Below are 19,755 nucleotides of genomic sequence, written 5' to 3'. Positions count from 1 at the left end.
CAGCAGTTTGGGAGGTTGAGGGAGGAGGATTGTGACTTGAAAGCCAACCTAAGCAATTTAATGAGGCCCTAAGCAACTCAGCAAGACCCTGTCTCTAAATAAAATATAAAAATAAAGAGCTGGGGATGTGGCTCAGAGGTTAAGCGCCCCTGGGTTCAATCCAAGGTACCAAAAAAATTTTTTTTTTAAATCCTGAGTGCCACACAAAGTAAGCATCATGGATGGGAGGTGATAACTCATCATATTCTCCATTCCAGGAGAGGATGGGGGCCATCTTAGAATTCTTTGTTCCACATCACCACATGAAGCTGTCCCTGCTCCTAAGGATCTTCCCCAGAGAGATCCCTGAGAGACCCTGAAGGGACCCCTCTTGTGCAGGGGGCCAAAGAAGCCAAGCATGATCAGTCCAACTTAAAGTGAGACAAGAGACTGTGATTAGTCTGTTCTCGATGCCATAACAGAGTACGGCACACTGGGCGACTTAGACAACGGAAATTTGTGTGTGTGTGCAGTGCTGGGGTCAATCTCAGGGTCTCTTGCATGCTAGGTAAGCACTCAGCCACTGAGCTACAACCCCAGCTCTAACCATGAAAATTTATTTCTCACAGTTCTGGAGATCCAAGATATCAATGTGTCAACAGATTTAGTTTCTTTTATGTTTTTTTTTATTTAAATTAAATGTCTTTTTAACTGATACATAAACATTGCCCAAATTATACATGCATACATTGTGTAAAGTTTAAATCAGTGACACATTCTTCTCCTCAAATATTTGTCTTTTTTTTTTTTTTTTTTTTTTTGTACAAGGGATTGAACGCAGGGGCACTTAAACACTGAGCCACATCCCCAGCCCTTATTTATTTTTTATTTAGAGACAGGGTCTCACTGAGTTGCTCAGGTCCTTGATAAATAGCTGAAGCTGGCTTTGAAGTGATGATCCTCCTGCCTCAGCCTCCTGAGCTGAGGTGTGTGCCACTGCACCCGGCAACATTTGTCTTTTTGGTTGTAAACACTCAAAATCCTTTATTTTAGTTTTTTAAAATGTTGTCATTATCTACAGTCATCTTAGCAACACTTCTTATCAGGTTTCTGCTGAGGCCCTTCTCCTTGGCTTGCAGGTGGCTGCCTGGCTGTCCTCACAGGGTCCTTTCCCTGTGCATTTACATCACTGGTGTCACCTTTCCTTATGAGGATACCTGGTAGGTAGGATTAGGGCCCACCCTAATGGCCTGATTTTACTCATCACCTTTAACGGCCTTATCTTCAAATGCAGCCACATTCTGGGTTCTGACCTAAGACTTTGGGAAGCATACAATTCAGCCCATCACAGGAACCCAGGACAGAAAGCAGAAACAAGAAAGCAAGGCTCCTTTTCTCCCAGCCACAGACACACCGCAGACCTCAAGCCTTCAGCAATGTTCACAGGCACAGATGGTAGCTGGCATTTAAGTTAACCCCTAAAAAACGAAAGTTACCGGAGGTTGAAAGGCATCCCAAGAAACCAAACAAAACCCAGCCAGGATCTTTTAAAGACTCCTGATGTTTTATTCATTCAACAAACATCTGTGAAGAACTCACCACTCTATGTCAAACACTAAACTAGGTATTGAGAAAAGCGAACCTGATTCAAACAACCTTGTTATTTGAAAGAGAAGAAGAAAGGAAGTAACTGAAGAACAAAGAGGAAAAAAAAGAGGAAAGGAAGAACAAGTATAAAATAATCTCAGAAATTTGATCATTGGTCACATATTTCTTGATATTATTTTTCAATGGGATAATGTTTTAGTTTTTTGTCTTGTTTTGTTTGGTACCAGGGATTGAACACAGGGGCACTTACAAACTGAGCCATATTTCCAGGCTCTTTTTATTTTTTATTTTGAGATAGAGTCTCACTGAGTTGCTTAGGGCCTTGCTACATTGCTGAGGCTGACCTCGAACTGGTGATTCTCCTGCCTCAGCCTCCTGAGTAGCTGGGATTACAGGTGAGCACCACACTTGGCATGGTTGTGGTTTCTAAAAGAGCCCTTATGTTTTAGGAGCATCACTGAAATATTTATAGATAAAATAATTTGATGTCTAGGATTTCTTACAAAATAATCCATGTTTGGGGAGGGAGGACATAAAGTCGGAGCATAGATGAAACAAGACTGGCCTGGAAGGATAATCGTTGGAGTTGGGCGATGAGTACGTGTAAGTTCATCATACCATTGTCTCTACTTTTATAACTATTTGAGAATTTCCAAGAAAATTAAAAAGTCCTTGTTCTCTAAAAGCTTACCACAGGAATCAGCTAGCCCAGTAAATAGAATCTCATGCAGTTGTTCTATCCACAGGTGCTAGGCAAGCTCCAAGGACAGAGAGTGCCAGAGATGGGCTGAGGGAGTCCGAGGTGTCACAGGAAAGACCCCTTTGACCAGTCTTTAAAGAAGAGTATCCCAGGTCAGACAAGCAGGTAGGAAGGCATGCAGGAGGGACATGGCCAAGCTTCCCGCTCACTCTGGATGACTCTGGATGACTTAGGCAAGAGCAAAGGGTCCCGAAGCCTGACCACCTGCTGTTCCAGAATCCCAGCGCCCCTGGGGTGACCTCAGGCAGGCTCTGAGCCTCGGCTTCTTTATCTACAGAACAGGGATTATATCAATACATACAGTTGGTGTCAGGAGTAAAGAAATTAATCCATGTGTAAACATTTAGAAGATACTAGGTGAGCCGGGCACACCTGTAATCCCAACGGCTCAGGAGGATCACAACTTCAAGACCAGCCTCAGCGACTTAAGGAGGCCCTAAGCAACTTAGTGAGATCCTGTCTCAAAAAATATAAAGGGATGGGAATACAGCTCAGTGGTAAAGTGTCTCTAAGTTCAATCCCCAATACCAAAAAGAAACAAATTTTAAAAAAACTGATGAACAATAAATGTTAGGCATTAGCCATGGTAGGAGTTGTGACCCATAATACTCTACCACACACATTTTGAAAATCACAATGAATTGTTTGTTACCTCTGTCCTTTTGGTTAAGACTGTAACCTTGTAGACCTGTGTTTTCATAGCACCAGAATTCAGCCCCAGGCCATGCCCCTAATGGCCTTTGATCAGGTAACTAACTCTTCCTTCAGGTGGCAGAAAGGGACCATCAACAGCCTCTGTCTGCCCCCCTCATTTCCCTGTGTTACACCTTCCATTTCTGCAGTTCCTGGGCCTCCTTCCTTCTGCACACCTACTCTGCACCAGGAATGTCCATTCACTAACTGTGCATTCTGCCACTGCCTCTCCCTGTCCCCACAGGGACAATATTGCCTAAACAACCTTATTGTTCAATTAATGAAGGCTGAAGGGAGGCTGAATTTCTAGCCCATTAGCCTCCTACTTGTTTGTGAAAAGTAAAAATCTGGAAAAGACAAAAGCAGGTAAGCTGGTGGGCACAGAATGAAGCCCTCCAAGGTATCCCGAGCCCTGAGGAAATCCTGTAGACACATTTGAACATCAGCTAACGCCTCTCTCTGGTGTTCTGGGAGCTCAGAAACAGCTAGAAAGCAGAAGGAGGCATGGTGGGAAGGAGCCCAGCTTCCTACAGGTTTTTTGCTTTGCAAACTTCAGACATCCTCATTTTCCCCCAAGAGCAGACTCAAGGAGGAAGATACATGACCACAGACGGCCACCAACTCCAAAAATAAAGTAGGAAGGTCAGCAGCAGGTTCTTCTGTGTACCCAGTGCCCTCTGCCCTGAGCCACGGTGTAGGGCTGGACCATGATCCTGGTCTCCCCGGGAGTGGCAATTACTGGTTGATCATTAACCAACTCCCCAGGCGCAGAAGGAAATGGAGAATGCTCAAGTCCCTCTTCCCCAGGCCGTTCCCCCCAAGTTTCCTCTGGGAAGACAATGGAGGCTAGGTCTGCAGACCCAGACACGAGGGTTCTGTGCTGTGAAGAAGGTGGAGAGGGGAAGGAAGAGAAATGGAGCCCTGGAGAGAGTACACTAAACAGGGCAGTTGGATCCTGCTCTGTTTAAAGGTCAAAGTCTCACAAAGCAGCACCCGGGCTCTGAGGGATGAGAGTCGTGTGGCTCCACTGGGATCCGGAGCTTTCCCTGCTTGGGGCTCCAGAAGGAAAGCTGAAGTCCTAGTGTGTTGTGAAACTGGCTTCCTCAGTAGGGCTCAGACTGATTTGTTGTTGTTATTTTAGAGTTTGCGTGTGTGTGTGTGTGTGTGTGTGTGTGTTACCAGGGGTGGAACCCAGGGCCCTGCATGTAGTAAGCAAGTGCTCTCCCACCCAGCCACACCCCCAGCCCCTCAGATTGATTTTCAAAGTAACTCTACATAATAAGTAACCAAAATATTTTGAGTAATAACCAAATTTTTTTTAGAATAAGTGTATATTATTTCCAGGACAACTACTTTTAGGGTGCCTGTGTTGATCTGAATATGATATACTTGCTAAAGGAATCCTCTATCTATAATTGACAGGAGTCCCATAACTTTATCATGTTAATTTACATGATACTGAAGAACAGTCCAATGTTAGAGGGAGACTGAGGAAGCCAAGGCCCCCCGTAGGAGCTTTCCTGGGTCACTCGGTTGGCCAGCTCTACCAGGTGCAAGGGAGCAGGGAGGGTAGGAATGGGTGCAAACAGGTACTGAATTCTCCCGCTTCTGTGGAACCCAGGAAGAGTGCTGTTACCTTATCACCATGGAAGAATCAAGCTTTGCTCATCTGTTGACTTTGTGTTGGGCAGAAAAACTTGACTCATGCGATTCTGCAAGGAACCAGTTGTAAAATTGCTTACGACTAAATTAACATCTTGGGCTGGGGATGTGGCTCAAGCGGTAGCGCACTCGCCTAGCATGCGTGCGGCCCGGGTTCGATCCTCAGCACCACATACAAACAAAGATGTTGTGTCCGCCGAGAACTGAAAAATAAATATTATCTAAATAAATCTCTCGCTCTATCTTTCTCTCTCTCTCTCTTTCTCAAAAAAATAAATAAATAAATAAATAAAATTAACATCTTATGCTTCCTGTGTTTGTGAGCTTATTCTCTAAAATTGAGCACCCTCTGTTCACAAGAATCTTAAATACTCTCAATGATCTAGTAATTCCTTTCCTAGGTATATACCCAAGAAACATGAAAACATATGTTCACATAAAAACATGTACACAAGCTGGGCACGGTGGTACACACCTTTAAATCCAGCAACTCGGGAGGCTAAGGCAGAAAGACCACAAATTCAAGGCCAGCCTCAGTGAGGCCCTAAGCAACTTAGCGAGACCCTGTCTCAAAACAAAAAATAAAAAGAGCTGCAGATGTGGCTCATGGTTAAGCACTTCTGGGTTCAATCCTTGGTGCCAAAAACAAACAAAATTGAACTTGTATACAAATGCTCATAAACAGCTGTATTTGATTATTTGTAATAGTCAATAGCCAGAAGTAGAAACAACTCATATGTCCATCAAGGGGTGAATGGAAAAACAAAATAGGTATTATCCATACAATGGGATATTATTGGGCAATAAAAATAAATGAAGTACTGATACATGAAACAAGAGGGGTGGACCTTGAAAACATCACTCTGAGTGAGAGGATCCAGGCACAAAGACCACGTAGCCTAGGATGCCATTTATATGAAACATCCATAATAGACAAACCCTTAGGGACAGAAAGCAGATCAGTGATTCCCAGGGGCTGGAGAGCAGGGCGGGGTGAGTAGAATGAGCAACAATTACTAATGGGTATGAGGTTTCTCGCTGATGTGATGGAAATGTCCTAAACTTGATTGTAGTGATAGTTGCATTATCCAATGAATATACTAAAAAGCATCAAATTATACACTCTAAGTGGGTGAATAGTTTGGCATATGAATTATATCTCAATAAAGCTGTTAGAAAAAAAATAATAATCTAAAAGTCTGTCAAAGGGCGGTGCCAACTGGCTAGGGTTCAGATTAAGCTGCAATATCCCAACAGCCCATGAAGACCCCCTAGCAAGCCTAAGCCTGTAAAACTGCAAACACTCTGAATTCAGATTATCTTAAGGGCTGAGGCTGGGGCTCAGTGGCACAACGCTTGCCTGGCATGTGTGAGGCACTGGGTTCGATCCTTAACACCACATAAAAATAAATAAAGGTTGGGCTGGAGATGTGGCTCAAGTGGTAGCGCGCTCGCCTGGCATGCGTGCGGCCCAGGTTCGATCCTCAGCACCACATACAAACAAAGATGTTGTGTCCACCGAAAACTAAAAAAAATAAATATTAAAATTATCTCTCTCTCTCTAAAAAAAAATAAAATAAAAATAAAAGCATTCTGTCCATCTACTACAAAAAAAAAATTTAATTAACTTAAAAAACACGACTACCATCAAGTCCTGAGAACTTGTTTCTGCTCCTTCCTGACCAGCTTTGTACCTTTTGTTCAACCGGTTTAATGGGAAGTATGACCAAAGCAATGACAGGGCTCACTCATGATATCACAAACACTGAGCTCCTGTTACAAAACGGGTCTGTCCTGGGCCCCGGGAGTCGACGATGAGACGGGGAGTCCCTGACCGTGAGAGGCTTCCTGTCTCCACCAGGCAGTCTTGAGGGGGCACGGTGACTGCTAGCCCAGGAGTGACTGCTGGGTACTTCAGAAGCCTGACCCAGGATTGGGTGTTAGCTTAGGATCACAGAAGCAAGGCCTAAGCCTGAGGGTCATCAAAATAAAGATGAGGGAGCAAAGAGGTTAGACAGGAGCATCCCAGATACACAGAGTAAGCACAAAGGCCCAGACACAGGACAAAGCAAGAACATGTAAGGAATCAAAGTTGTTTGGATGTGGCTGGAGCACAGGGTGGGACAGGGAAGGATTGCCCTAGATGAAGCTGGAGGAGTCTGAGTTCTTGTAAACCTGTAACATGGCAAAAAAAAAAAAAAAAAAAAAAACCTTGGGAGTCATGCTGAAGAGACCAAAGTGCATCCTAAGGGTAATAGAAAACCACTAAAGAGCTGTAATTGTTATTACAATATGATCTGAATTTTGTTTTATAAGACTATTCTGGAGCCTGAATGCAGTGGGGCACACCTGTAATCTCAGCAACTCAGGAGGCTGAGACAGGAGGATTGCAAGTTCAAGGCCAGCTTCAACAATTTAGTGAGGCTATAGCAACTTAAAGAGACCCTGTCTCAAAATAAAAAATAAAAAGAGCTGGGGCTATAGCTCAGTAGTTAAACATCCCTGGGTTCAATTCCCAGTACCCAAAAAATAATAATAAAAAATACTAGTCTGGCTGTACTGTGAACAGTGTATTGGAGGGATGTGAAATTAGACTGTGGGCAAGGAAGGAAGCCAGAAAGGAGATCACTGACTGTTGCAGGGATCTAGAGAAGGAAATATTGACTTAGTAGCATGGATGAGGTCAGAGTAAAGGGGTGTTCAGGTTGGAGAGATATTTAGGATGAAGTATCATCAAGACAGGCTGATTGACAATGTGGAAGTGATGAGGGGAGGGCTCAAGGCTAGGTTTCTTGGGAGGATCACTATAAGTCACCAACCGCTGAGATGAAAACATTCTTAGAAGGAATCAGGTTTGGAGTAAGATACGTTTACTTTTGGGAGATGTTGCATACTCAAAAGCAGATGTGCAAAAGAAAATTGAGATATATATATATCAACTCAAGAGAACTGAGCCATTCATCACATATTGATTAAAAATTGAAGCCATAGCTGGGCGTGTGGTGCTCACCTAAAATCCCAGCAGCTTGGGAGGCTGAGGCAGGAGGATCTTGAGTTCAAAGCCAGCCTCAGCAATTTAGCAAGGCCCTAAGCAACTCAGTGAGGCCCTGTCTCTAAATGAAATACAAAAAAGGGCTGGGGATATGGCTCAGTGGTGAAGTGCTCCTGGGTTCAGTCCCTGGTACCAAAAAAGAAGAAACGGCTGGGGATGGGGCTCAGTGGAGGAAAGCACTCCCGGTTCAATCCCTGGGGCAAAAAAAAAAAATGAAGATTGAAGCCACCAAAGTCACAGTGAGCATTTAGAACAGAAAGAAAACATAGAACAGAACCCAACAGACCACTGACATCTAATAATGGAAACATCAGAGAAGGTGGCAAAGGAAAGAGGTAGAAGAAGAGCCAACAGTGAGGGCCACCTCAGCCACCAGCGTGAAACAAGGGACACTGTGTGAAGAACTCTGTGACATTAGGTGAAAGAGGGTGCAAAGAGTTCGTGGTATTTTGCGACATCTTTAATACTTGTGATGTCGGTGAGGGCAGTTTGGGTTGCACAATAGAAAAAAAAATCTACTGCCGATGGGAGAGAAGTAAATGCTGAGGGTCTCGGACTATAAACTCTTTTTTATTTGTTGGGGGGTAACAAGGATTGAACCCAGGGGTGTTTCCCACTGAGCCACATCTCCAGCCCTCTTAATTTTTGTTTTGAGACAGGGTTTTGCTAAGTTGCTGAGGCCGGCTTTGAACTAGGGATGCTCCTTCCTCAGCCTCCTGAGTCACCAGGATTACAGGCGTGCACCACTGCAACCAGCAAAACCACTGATTTTGAAAGCATGGAAAATCGGGCCTTCCGTGAGGAACGAGGCAGGCCCTGGTCAGACCACAGTGCAGCACCAAGGGCAGCCACTGGGTCCCATGTGCCTGAAATCTGGGGAAAAAGGAGAAGAGCTCAGATTTAAAAAGGGCTCCAGGGATGGAAAGGCATCAAAGGCAAGCATCAGCTGGGCGAGGTGGACGGGCCTGTAATCCCAGGGGCTCGGGAAGCTGAGGCAGGAGGATTGCGAGTTCAAAGCCAGCCTCAGCAACTTAGCAAGGCTGTCTCTAAGTAAAATATTTAAAAAGAGGCTGGGATGTGACTCAGTGGTTAAGTGCCTCTGGGTTCAATCCTCAGGACAAAAAAAAAGTAAGTTTGGCTTTTAAATTGTGTTCTAGGTTAAAGTAGTGCTGGGAATGTTTCTAAAATTCAGAACATACATGTTTTGTCAGAGTTCTCCAGAGAGGCAGAACCATAGCGTGGGGGGCAGGTCATGGGGGTGGGGTACTCGGATAAAAAGAGGGTTGTTGTAAGGAATTATCTCACAAAAGCACAGAGGCAACAAGTCTCAAAATCATCCCTGTGAGTCAGCAAACTGGAGGCCTAGGAGAGCTGGAAGTATAATTTGAGTCTGGAGGCCACAGGCTCAAGGAAGGGCTGGTGTTTCCGCTGCAGGAAACACCAGGAAGCAGACACATCCCAAATCAAAGGCAGCCAGGCAGAGAAACCCTCATTCAGGGACCAGCCCTTTTGTTCTCTTCATGCCTTCAACACTCACCCTGGGCAGAGCAATCTATTTTTTTTTTTAATCATGCAGGGATATTAATTTAATTTTTTTTTCATTTTTTATTTTTTTGGCAGTACTAGGAATTGAGCCCAGGGCCTCATGCATGCTAGGTGGGCCAATGCGCTTCATCCCCAACCTTCTTTATTTAATTTTTTTTGTTTGTTTTTTTAGTTGTGGATGGACACAATATCTTTATTTTATTTATTTATTTTTATGTGGTGCTGAGGATTGAATCCAGTGCTTCACACATGCTAGACAAGCAAGCTACCAATAAGCCACAACCCCAGCCCCTCTTTATTTTGAGACAAGGTCTCACTAAATTGTGGAGGCTGGCCTTCAACTTGGGATCCTCCTATCTCAGCCTCCTGAGTAGTTGGGATTACAGGCATGCACCATCATACCTGGGAAGAACAATCTCCTTTACTTGGTACACCCATTTAAATGTTAATCTCATCCAACATTCCTAACAGAAATACTCAAAATATGTTTACCAAGGATCCCATAGCCCAGTTAAGTTGACACATAAAAAAACATGGCACTGGGCTGTGGTTGTGGCTCAGATGAAAAGTGCTTGTCCAGCATGCTGAGGCATTGGGTTCGATCCTCAGCGCCACATAAAAAAGGTATTGTGTCCACTTACAACTAAGAAATAAAAAATGGCACTAAAAGTTAGTAATATAGTTCATCCAGATCATTCATTCAACACTGACCAGGCCCTAGGCTAGTTGCTATCCCCACAGCTAAATTACATGGAATCCTTCCTTCTTGTGGGAATAGGAATCCATTTATAATGCTAAGTAGAGGAGAATGAGATCCATCAAATTACTTATGTGCTTATGCAAGTATGACATAATAAATCCCACTATTATGTATAATTATAATGTAGGAATAAAAAAAATACTAGGCAGATAGCATCAGTACCCTGAGGGGGTATAAGCATTGAGCTGTGTGGAGTAGGGAGAGATCATTTCTTCCACAGGGTTTTCATGAGGAGTAGCACTTCAGCAAGAAGTTGAATGATGGCAACAAGTGGCATAATAGAGGAAGGCGTTCCTGATGAAGAAATTTTTACAAGACACAGAATCAGAAAAAACACAGTGCATTGAGTTTCACTGCCGTTTAAAGTGGATTCGGAGGAATGGGAGTCATTTGTATTCAGAACTTCCTCATTCCACAAAGGGTCTTTCTAAGAACCTATAATCTGCATCCAGAACCTCTCTGAAATGGTTTCAGTTCAACTGGTAAATATTTCTATGAAGTAACTTACTTCCCTATGGGTGTGGTGAGGCACACCTGTAATCTCAGCGACTCAGGAGGCTAAGGCAGGAGGATCCCTATTTTGAGGCCACCCTCAACAACTTAGTGAGACCCTAAGCAACTTAGCAAGACCCTGTCTCAACAAGATAAAAAATAAAAACAGCTGGGGATGTGGCTCAGAGCTGAAGCACCCTTTGGTACCAAAAACAAACAAAAAAAAAGAGTGAAGTCATAAAAAGCATCACAGATGGCCACAGCCTCTGCCACCTGGGTTTTAGCATCTATCTTCCTACCACCACAGTCACGTAGGCCTTTGTAAGGATGAGTCTTCTCTGCGAGTTCAGCCAAGATGACTGTAATTTTTCTCAGTAGAAAACACAACAAGAACAAAAAAAGAAATACCCAAAAGGATTTTTTTGAAGTGACAGAAATTTTTAAGTAACAATAATTGACCTCTAACCTTGTGTCTGGATCTGAACTTCCAGATTCAGCTCCTCGGGCTCCTTATCTCCTCCCAACAGGTTTGACCTAATTTACTGATTTACTTTCCACTCCCACTCACTAGGCCCCAGGCAACACTGTTTGTAAACTCAGGTGTCGGGATTGAACCCAGGGCCCCAGGGTGCCCTTCCTTTTCTGCTTTATAAATTCCTGAACTTTAGCCTAATCCCACGAACTTTATTTTTAGAACACACACACCTGCACCACAGGAGCTCTTCAGGAATTCCCTCAGAGCCCAACTGCCACCACCCACTCCTCCTGCTCTTGAGGCCGATTGGCTGGGTCGTGTGGGCAGAGCCAAAGAGTCCCCCAATGAGCAGCTCTGTGGTCTGAAAGGGCGGGGAAACAGCCCAATGAGCATCACCGCAGAGGAGCCAATCAGCTGGAAGTTTGCTGGGGCCACAGTGAGCCAATCAGCTGGAAGTTTGCTGGGGCCCACATGGCTGTGGCTCTCAACAGGGGTGCCCTTCCTTTTCTGCTTTATAAATTCCTGAACTTTAGCCTGGTCCCAGCAGCCCCACCTAGAGACTGCTCCAATTTTGAGACCCTGGAATTTCTTCTGCTGTCTAACCCAGGCCTGCTAAGCAAGTGCTCACCACTAAGTGCTCCTCCAGACACAGTCTGTCTTTTTTTATCTCACTTTTCTGGAATATGCATTCATCTTGGCCCGACCTTTGTCAAAGATGGTTCTACCTTTTAGGGTTTCTTAATGGTTTTTACCAAAAAACAACATCCAGCCTCTAACAGCAGGTGCTCCTCATGGACAGAACAATAGAAAACAGTTTCTTTTCCATTTCAAAATCCCTTACCCAGCCCCTAAGCCGGGCGTAGGACGAATCATCATTAAGGACTTTTGGGAAAGGATTTGGCAATATTGATAAGAGCCTGCGAGTAACTCCATCTATTAGCTTTCAGAATATTACACCAGGGAAATAACTAGAAATGCAAAACAAATTTAATACAAAAACATGTTCATCACGGCAATGTTTACAAGAGGAAACAACCCAGATACCCAACAATAGGAAAATTATTGATTAAGCCATGAGTCGCCTATTATAGATTAAGCATCTCTTATCCAAAAAAAGGAAACCTGATATGCTCCAAAATGTGGACAGATAACAGACAAAATGCAGGTGCCCAACAGTCTATTCACCATAAAGGCCATCTCAGCCCTCTTCAGCTGCATGCCCAGATACCCCCTGCCCCTGCCCACAAAAGGTAATAAAATCACACACCTGAGAAGCAACAGCAGGCACCCCATGGTGCCTGACGTGGGGCCAGGCCCTACCCACCGCTTCTTTGCTTATTCTCTGCAAGACGCCATCTCAAAAAATTTTTAAAAAGGACTAGAGATGTAACTCAGTGGTAACAATTTCTTACTCCTTGACAACTGTTCTGATCATCCTCCAGTTGAAATTCTCACCAAAAAATAATGTTTATGACATACTTTCCCCAGATGTGACTTTGTTAATTCAGCCACTTGACCAGGACATCCTTAAATCAATGAAGAATAAATAGAGGGAAGGGCATACCCCAAGGTAACTTCCCATCCCATGTCCTAAATTCCAATAAAAATGAATTCATGAATTCATACACTCAAATAAAAAGAATAAATATAAAATACTTTCTTGCCGGGTGCAACGGCACATGCCTATAATCCCAGTGGCTGGGGAGGCTGAGGCAGGAGGATCTCAGGTTCAAAGCCAGCCTCAGCAACTTGTTTCGAGGCCCTAAGCAATTTAGTAAGACTCTCTCTGTAAAAGGTGGGGTCGAGGGAAGCTAGGGATGTGACTTAGTGGTTAATGGTCCCTGGGTGTTTAATCCCCAGTACCAAAAACAAACAGAGTTTCTCAAGCAGCATGCTAGCCTCAGTGAACAGAATATAAGCTGTATTGTCAATCCTTGGAACACAGCCATGTCTGCCTGGCCTGACCTCTGGCCTGCAATTGCATTGAAATCCTTGTTTGAAGGATTTCGTATGTCGTAAGAAAAAATGATGTCTGACCTCCTTATCCATGAAAACATATACCTTCGAAGTCTGTCTGTAAGCTAGAAGAAGAGGATAAATACATTTTTAACATCAATGATGAGGCTCCTGGGTTGGAGACGCAGTCTAGTGTTGGAGCAGTTACCGAGCATGTGTGAGGCACTGGGTTCTATCCCCAGCACAGTGAATAAAAATAATAACAACAATAAAGAATCTCCAACTGTTCATTCATTGACCCGTGATGAAATAGCCAAAATGGGTTTTTTTGATTTGTTACTGGGATTGAACCCAGGGGCACTTAACTGCTAAGCAACATCCCCAGCCCCCTCTCTTTATTTATTTTATTTTATTTTTTGTCACAGATGGATTCAATACTTTTATTTATTTATTATTTATTTATTTATTTATATGTGGTGCTGAGGATCAAACCCCATGCCTCACACATGCTAGGCAAGCGCTCTGCCACTGAGCCACTACCCCACCCCTTCTAAGCCCTTTTTTACATTTTATTTAGAGACAGGGCCTTGCTGAGCTGCCGAGGCTGGCCTCAAACTTGTGATCCTCTGGCCTCACCTCCTCAGCTGCTGGAATTACAGGAGTGTACCACCCCGCCCAGCTCCAAAGTGGCTCTGAATCAAAGCGATTGTGATAATAGTGACAATGATAATAATTGTTAACACCGCAGGAAAAGTGGCTATAAATGACGTAGTGGAATGTGTGACCAGCTTACTAAAGGACTAGTGGAGCATACATCCGTGACAGAACAAGTAACCGTGTCAGTTTACAGAAATCAAAGAGACACCTCTTTCCCAGGGATGGGGATTGAACCCAAGGCCTCGTGCATGCTAGACAAGCACTCTACCACCGAGCTACATCCCCCCCAAAAGGCTTGTTAAACCAAAAAAAAAAAAAAAAGTTGTTGTTGAATGATAGAGGTGACTCCAGAGGAAACACTTCAAAAAACCACCTGGCAGATTTTTCCTCATCTCTAGAGCATTTTTTAGTCCCTCAACTTCTTCCAATACAGTCTCTCCTGTATCTTTTTAAAATGTCACGCCTATGGTCTCAGCTACTTGGGAGGCTGAGGCAGGAGGATCCCAAGGTTGTTTTTTTTTTATGTTTTCTAATTAGTTATACATGACAGTAGAATGCTTTTGGACACATCACACATAAGTGGAGTATAACTTCTCATTCTCTGGTTGTATATGATGTAGAGTTACACCTGTCGTGTAGTCATGGATGCACATAGGGTAATAATGTCTGATTCATTCTACTATCCTTCCTATCCTCATCCCCGCTCCCTCCCTTCACTCCCCTCTGTCTAATCCAAAGTACCTCTATTCTCCCCTGGACACCTGCCACTTATTGGGAATTAGCATCCACATATCAGAGAAAACAATCGGCCTTTGATTCTTTGGGATTGGTTTATTTCACTTAGCATAAATAATTCCATCCATTTACCTGCAAATGCCATCATTTCATTCTTCTTTAAGGCTGAGTAATATTCCATTGTATATATACACCACATTTTCTTTGTCCATTCATCTGTTGAAGGGCATCTAAGTTGGTTCCATAGTTTAGCCATTGTGAATTGTGCTGCTATAAACATTGATGTGGCTGTGTCACTGCAGTATGCTGATTTTAAGTCCTTTGGGCATAAACCAAGGTGGGATAACTGGTGGTTCCATTCTGAGTTTTCTGAGGAATCTCCATACTGCTTCCCACAGTGGCTGCATCAATTTGCAGTCCCACCAGCAATGTGTGAGGGTGCCTTTTCCCCCACATCCTCGCCAACACTTATTGTTGTTGTATTCTTGATGGTTGCCATTCTGACTGGAGTTTTGAATTTGCATTTCTCTAATTGCTAGAGATGTTGAACACTTTTTCATATAATTATTGATCAATTGTATTTCTTCTGTGAAGAGTCCGTTCAGTTGCTTAGTCCATTTATTGATTGGGTTTGTTTGTTTGGTGTTAAGTTTTTTGAGTTCACAAAGGATCACAAGTTTTGAGGTTGACCTCAGCAACTTAGCAAGACCCTGTCTCAAAAAAACAAAAGAACGGCTGGTGATGTAACTCAGTGGTTGAGCATCGCTGGGTTCAATCACTAGTTCAGGGGAAAAAGTCAAAACACAACATGGGGGGCTAGGGTTGTGGCTCAGTGGTAGAGCACTTGCCTAGTACGTGTGAGGCACTGGGTTCCATCCTCAGCACCACATAAAAATAAATAAATAAAATAAAGGTTTTGTGTTCATCTACAATTAAAAAATACACACACAGCATGATAGGTGGAGATGGAAGAATGCTGTTCTTTGCTGTTGCTGATGGTTAGCAGGGGATATAGGGCATTCAGGCGGTGCTACTGTGTTACTTAGTTGCCCTGAACATCTTGCTTTTCCATTGTATTAATGTCATGTCATATTTTTACTGTTAAGTGCTTACATATGAATGAATGATTGCTTATCAGCAGCATATAAATTCAGTCAGGAACGATGTCAAACAACCACAGATCCTCCATAAGGGTGACTGAGAGTGACATTTTGCTTTCTGATTATTCAATATATACAAACTCTGTTTCATGAATGAAATTATTAAAAATATTTCATGCACCTTCAAGGTATGTGTATAAGACATATGTGAAATGTCAACAAATGGCATGCTTAGACTTCTGCCCATCTCCAAGAAATCTCAATCTCCAAGGTTTCTCATTAGGTATATTCAAATTTTCCAAAATTTTTTAAAAATCTGAACTTGGAAACCTTTTGTATCCCAAGCATTTCAAATAAAGGATACTGAGCCTAAAATATAATGTTGTACAGTCATTTAAAAATGTTTATTAAAGGAACTGGAGGTATAGCTCAGTGGTAGAGGCTCAGGATTCAATCCCCAGCACCAAAAAAAAAAGTTTGTTAAAAATGTAATAATGAGAAAATAACCATAATTAGAAAAAATCAGCTTACAAAGTAATATACATGATATGATCTCAATAAGTAGGAAAATAGGCAAAACTTTTTAGGCAAAGCCTAAAACGCATCTAGTTTACAGGTGGTGGTATAAGAGAATTGTTTCCTCTACTTGACAATATTTCTATAATAAACATGTATTCATGTATTGATTTACAATCAGAAAAAAAAAATTTGGTACCAGGGATTGAACCTAGAGGCACTTAACCACTGAGCCACGTCTCTAGCCCTTTTTTATTTTTTATTTTGAGACAGGATCTTGCTAAATTTCTTAGGACTTCGCTGAATTGCTGAGGCTGGTCTCAAACTTGTGATCCTCCTGCCTGAGCCTCTTGAGTCTCTGGGAATAAAGGTATGCATCACCAGGTCATGCCAAAATATTGTTTTTTCTTAAATATATGATCTTCTATCAACCTCCAATTAGCAGAGTACCTAATGCATACTGGGCACTTAATAAATATGTGCTGGATTAAGTAACTAATGGATAAAGTAAGCTTCCATTTCCTGTTCAAGGACCATGGAGCAAGGAAAAGATCATTGCCCTTAGAGGGAAAAGGCCTCGATTGAAAAGACTGAGGAATGACGACATTTCCTCATCCACAAAATGAAGATAGCACCTGCCTCACTTCCCTCAGGAGATTCTGGTGAGAAGAAAATGAGATAATGCTCATGAAACTGTTTTATAAATTGGGAAACCCTACTAAAGGAGTCTGGCCAGGCACAGTGTAGTTGCAGGTGCTGGGGAGGCTGAGGCAGGAGGGTCTTGAGCCCACAGAGTTGGGTGCCAAGTTGGGCAACATATGGAGACTTCATCTCTTAAGAAAAAAAAAAAAGAGTTTGTAAATAGAAAACTATATATCTTAAAAGAAACAATAAGGGACTACTGGGCTGTTGTTTGTTTGTTTGTTTGTTTGTTTTTCAGTTTTTTGGAGTTGTGTATGGGCAGAATGCCTTTATTTTATTTGTTTATTTTTATGTGGTGCTGAGGATCAAACCCAGTGCCTCACACATGCTAGGCAGGCGCTCCGCCACTGAGTGACAGCCCCAGCCCCAAGACCACTGTTGTTTTTGTCCTTGGATTATTGCAGAACAAGAATGATATCAATCTGACACTCACTAATCACTCTTTTCCTGGAACAGTTTATCAATGTCACTTCTCCAGGTGTCCCAAAGATGGGTGTCTCCTGAGGCGGTATCTTATAGAACCCCAACTGTCATGGAGATATAATGTCAAAGTACCCAAACATCAAAGAACATCTACCAAGTGTAGGTGAGTAAAGGCCTTCCTCACCTACCCCTGGAGCCATGAGCAAAAGAATCTCCAAGCCTGATATTGCACTGGATTCCTAAATAACACTTGTACCTCCAGTTTCTCCTCCTCAAACCAATTCTGCAATTTATTATTAAAACAATCTTCTGTGTCTTAGAATCATAGACTCTTTAGCTAGATCATGTGGTCCAAATTTCTTACCTTTCTTTTTTTTTTAATGTCAGGGATTGAACCCAGAAACACTTATCCACTCAGCCACATCCCCAGTCCTTTTTATATTTTATTTTGAGACAGGTCTTACTAAGTTGCTCAGGGCCTTGCTAAATTGCTGAGGCTGGCTTTGGATTTACAATCCTCCTGCCTCTGCCTCCCAAACTGCTGGGATTACAGGCGTGCACCACCACATCCAGCTCAATGTTCTTATTTTATAAATGAGGGATCTGAGGCCACAAGAGGTTAAAAGAATGAGTCACCAAATCAAGGTCAAGATATTAATATCAAATCTTTTTTTTATTCTTTTTAGTTGTAGGTGGGCACAATACCTTTATTTTATTTATTCATTTTGTATATGGTGCTAAGGATGAAACCCAGTGCCTCACACATGCTAGGTGAGTGCTCTACCACTGAGCCACAACCCCAGGCCCTTAATATCAAACCTTTACCTCCAAAAGCCTTCCGATAAGTCCCAAGCTCCTTAGCACAGCATAAGCCCTCCTCAACCCAGCCCCAAACTCCCTGTTCAATCTCATCTCCCTCCAGTCTCCCCAACAACCCCTGAGTTCTGATCCCACTGTTTTCTCTAGTCCCTGAACTGATGCTGCTTGGCCTGATTCTGGCACTTTCCAGAAGTATCCCTCCACCTTCCTCTGCAGACTCTATATGTGTGCCAGGTTAACCTGACCTGGAAGCCTTCCCTGCTCCGCCCACGGGGCAGCTCTCCACCTAGGCACCCCCACCTCTCCCCATGCCTGGGACACACACTGGACAGTGACGCGCCACGCGCATTCCCAACCCTGTGATTGACATGTTTACCTGTGTTATTGGCTCTCAGCTCATCTAGGTGTCACCTCCTTAAAGGGAAGGGATTGTATTTCATATTCCTCCCCGGCCCACACCTGCACCTCCGGGTGACCCCATGCAATGATCAACCACTGCAGCGTGTAAGCTGCCCTCCTGGGAGGGAGCTTGAGAGATGTTCTTTAATTTGATCCTCAGGATTTTCTCACAAATTAGTACAACTAAGGCTCAGAGAAGATGAATAAACCATCGAGGTCACACGACTGAAAAGTGGCAGATCCAGATCCCTCAAACTCTTGAAAAGTCTTCACCCACAAACCCGGCTGCCCGCAAGCCAGCCAGAGCCTGGATGGGAAGGATGTGCACCGGCTGACCGAGCCGTTCCGGGGCCAGGCAGAGAGCCAAGGTACACAGGACAAGGAAAACAGGACAAGCTTGATGCTCACGTCCTCTGGAGCCCGGGTCTGGGGCTCCCCAGGGCCTTTCAGGGTTTCCTTAGCCTCCTGGCATTCACCCCCCTACCAATTTATGGCACTGCTCAGTGCTACAGGTAGCTTCTCTGAGACCCCTGACCAAATGGAGGGCACAATGTTAGGAAATAAAAGCCAGATTCTCTGAAGCAAGGGTCAGAAAGAGATTCTGGAGCAACTGGTTTGTGGGCAGGGAGCCCCTCCCTATGGCCACCCAGTTTCGCATCCTGTATTTTCCTTTTGGACCTGTCAAGCAACTGTGGCACGACAGGAACAAGACTTTTGCCAATAAAACCTGCCTGTGAGATTGGACTGGAAGAAACCTGGAGAAGGAGAACTGCAAACCCCAAGTCAGTGGGAAGACTCCCCTCTCTCCGGCCCTACGCTGACCTAGGGCCATGTCTCCCACAAGCCACATAGAAGTCCATCTTGGAAAGCAGACTTCTTTACTCTGGTGGTAACAGCTACCATGACTGAGTGACTGCTATTTGCCAAGCACGATGCCCACGGCTTTCATTGTTTTTCTCAGTTCATTGGTATTAACATAGAGCAGACTACCCAGTCTAGTGCACCAGGCTTGGGGTCCGACTGTACTTCAGAACCCCAACTCTGCCACTTACAAGTTAATCTCATCATGCCACTTCACTTTCTGTGCCTGCATTTCCTTATGTAAAAAATGACAGCTTCAGACTGGGGCTGAGGCTCAGTGGCAGAGCGCTCACCTAGCACGTGTGTGGCACTGGGTTCGATCCTCAGCACCACATATAAACAAACAAAATAAGGACATGCTGTTCATCTACAACCACAAGAAAGTTTTTTTTAAAAATGACATCTACAACCGTACCTAAATCTGTACAGATGATGACAACCAGCTGGATAAATGCCAATTGTTCCGAATTTATCAGCTATTATTATATATCATTAGCTATTATTATAACTGTCATGTGAGTATTATCTCCATCTTACAGATGTAGTAACTGAGTCTTAGTG

At 43.5% G+C, this 19,755-nt stretch overlaps 1 long non-coding RNA gene across 1 annotated transcript in view; it reads right to left on the bottom strand.

Moving 5' to 3' along the window:
* Window positions 1-19,755, bottom strand: part of LOC131424607 (uncharacterized) — an 82,359-nt gene that overhangs the window by 2,015 nt on the left and 60,589 nt on the right. The window contains exon 2 of the long non-coding RNA XR_009227927.1: window positions 4,677-4,905. This is a non-coding gene — a long non-coding RNA (uncharacterized LOC131424607). The remainder of the gene's footprint in view (window positions 1-4,676; window positions 4,906-19,755) is intronic.

This window comes from Marmota monax, unplaced genomic scaffold (assembly GCF_021218885.2).
Source record: "Marmota monax isolate L192 unplaced genomic scaffold, Marmota_monax_Labrador192_F-V1.1 WCK01_AAM20220418_F8-fsc00149, whole genome shotgun sequence".
Classification (NCBI taxonomy): Eukaryota; Metazoa; Chordata; class Mammalia; order Rodentia; family Sciuridae; genus Marmota; species Marmota monax.
This window is presented reverse-complemented; position numbering and strand designations above follow the sequence as displayed.